Here is a 2,915-nt window from a genome sequence, read left to right as displayed (position 1 = left end):
ATTTTAAGCCAATTCGTGTTAAATTGAATCCAATTTAACCCGTCAGTTAACTCCCTTGTTTGACCAGGCAAGCTTAATAGTATAATAGAACAACAATGATATATAAGAAATTGATAATTCTTACCCTACACAAACCCTTGGTAGGTTTAGACTTAAGAGAAAACTCATTTCACTTATTTTCAGTGGCGAAGATTGGATGAAATAGAAGGGACCAAACTCAATACGTATAAAAATATGTTTCTAAACGAGGGACAACCGGACTTAATACGTACAAAATTTTCAGACGAAAACACGTAAACCTATACTATTAATGAAAGAAAAACAAAACATGGAGCTAGGGCCACCCCAGGTTCATAAGTTTCTCACTTGGCTTCTTTAATTTTTATATTTAAAATGCATAATCTTAGATCTAGACATTACATTGAAAAATATGTGGAAGATATAAACTTTTAAAAGATTGACTAGAAACATGCAATTATTAAACTTCCTAGAAGTCGTAAATATATATATTAAAATAAACTTAGATCAAAGGTTATATATTAAGCAGCTTCAAGTGTTCAACTCATCACAACTCCAATAATTCCCTCATTCGTTTCCATCTAAAATTCCCCATAATAACACAATGTCGGATCAATCCTTATTAAAAAGCGACATCGAGTCAGGGTCAAGTGATCCACCAATTCCGGAGTACTCTCCAGAACATCGATGGTCGTTTATCTGTTAGGTATACTCCATCGTGGCCATGCAACTACTCTTCACCACGGCTGTTGGTGCTGCAGTCGTCTCATGTCACCCCCTTGTCACCTTCATGACGACCACCACCACTGGATACACTTGTTATGCTCTTATCATCCTTTCTCCGTTTATTAGTATGTTAATTTAATTTGTATTTAATTAATATGATTATATATATATATAGAAAATGGTTAAAATAAAAATACATAGTTTTGTAGGAAGAGTAGGAAGGATATAAAATTTAGAGTTAGGAAACTATGTGAGCCTATTTAGGGAACTACGTAGACTAAATCCTAGTTCCTAGGAAACTATTTGGTATTTTTGAAACTACTAATCTTAACCACTAGATCCTAGATCCAAGGGCTTAGATCTATTCTTACTCTTCCTACAAAACTATCTCTTTTTACTATAACCGACCCCTATATATATATATAGGAGATAGATATTTTGAGAACCTTGTTGAGTTTTAAGAACTTCATTCTGGATCACACATTTAATTAAATAGATTAGATTATATGATTGAGATTAAATGTGATTAAAAAATTAAAGTACGAGAAATAATAAATATGTATAGTGATTACACAATTAAACGTCCGTTACACATATGTAATAAGTCGACTCGGTGCGTAAAAAATCCTGTAATATTTTTACGTATATGTAACATACATATATTATGTATGTGTAAAAAAAATTCAAAAAAAATTTGTTACGTTGAGTTCTTTCGAGTTCTTAAAACTCAAAGTGGTTCTCATTTGAAATCTCTCCATATATATATATATATATATATATATATATATATATATATATATATATATATATATATATATATATATATAGTGTGTGTGTGTATTAAAGATGTTTGTGTTGGTGTGCAGCTATATGGCCGTTGTATTGCTACGCTGAGCGACATCCTGTGAACTATGTGTTACTAGGGATCTTCACCTTTGGTATTTCTTTTGGTGTTGGCATGGCATGTGCCTTCACTAGCGGTAAGTCGAAGATATGATGATCCATCGGTTTAATGCTTTTTTCCTTACATGATATTATATATACGTAGGCTTGTAAACAAACCGAATGTTCAGTGAACTATTCGTTTACAGGCCTATACACACGAGCTGTTATGGGCCTTTTTCTTATGCGTTGTTGTTAAATGTTACGGTGCTTATCATGCATAAAGCGTCTTCAAACATTGCTGAATTTAACACAATCATGTAAATTATTGCAGTGAGGGTCGTTTTGGAAGCTATTATTCTAACATCGGCGGTGGTTGTGAGTCTCTTGTTATTCACATTTTGGGCGGCAAGGAAAGGTTACGAGTTTTGGGCTTTTATCTTATGCGGTGTTGTTACGGTGCTTATCGTAGCCCCCATCATTCAGGTTAGTAACTATATCTTATTCGTCAGTACGTCACAGTTTTGCCCTTAAATTTAAGAAAATAATATAAAACCATACATATATTTTCAAATTAGATATATGGTATGTATATAAAACTATTAAGTTTAAAGACCAAACGACACATATCAAGGTACAGTTACTGATATAGTGTTCACATTAAGATAAGCACACTGTAAAAACTCTAGTGAAAAGTGTATTGAAAATATTTATAGTGTTCACATATATATTAAGATAACACATGATACACACATTCCACTTGCACATTATTAGGTATATAATAAGTACGTACATGTTTTAGGCTTTAATTTGCTTGCTTTAATATTTTGGCATTGGCAGATATTCTTTTGTCTGGTGAAGTTTAACATGATGATATACGCTAGTCTTTCTGCTATAATCTTGTGTGCTTACTGTTGGGTTTCAACAGTGGTCCGAAACAAAAACGGATAAACTATTTGACCAGTTTTATCAATAATTTCGTTTCGATAATTATTAATCCATATTAATAATCAAACTCATAAACGAACAACAAAACGCAGCGGATATAAGACAAAATAAAACGAACCGAAACCCGAAACCGGATCCGATTACAACAATACGAGTACGAATAAACGAGTAAATAAACAACCATAGTTAAGGTTTGTCGATATACCTCGGTTATACACAAACCGGGAAGACACCGAGGGATTAACGAAAATGCTAGACTTGGACACAAAAAACAACCCAGCAATCACTTCCGGCGGCGGAAGGCGGCAGCGGCTCAACCCAGCAATCACCTTCGGCGGCGG

At 33.5% G+C, this 2,915-nt stretch overlaps 1 pseudogene; it reads left to right on the top strand.

Moving 5' to 3' along the window:
• The first annotated feature begins 622 nt into the window (after positions 1-622).
• On the top strand, positions 623-2,577 carry LOC143587199 (protein LIFEGUARD 2-like; annotated as a pseudogene).
• Positions 2,578-2,915: the final 338 nt, after the last annotated feature.

This window comes from Bidens hawaiensis, unplaced genomic scaffold (assembly GCF_021521415.1).
Source record: "Bidens hawaiensis isolate Kalapana, Puna unplaced genomic scaffold, B.hawaiensis_p1.1 tig00035222_1, whole genome shotgun sequence".
NCBI classification, from domain to species: Eukaryota; Viridiplantae; Streptophyta; class Magnoliopsida; order Asterales; family Asteraceae; genus Bidens; species Bidens hawaiensis.
The sequence above is the reverse complement of the archived record's forward strand: the minus strand, read 5'-3'. Positions and strand labels throughout refer to the sequence as shown.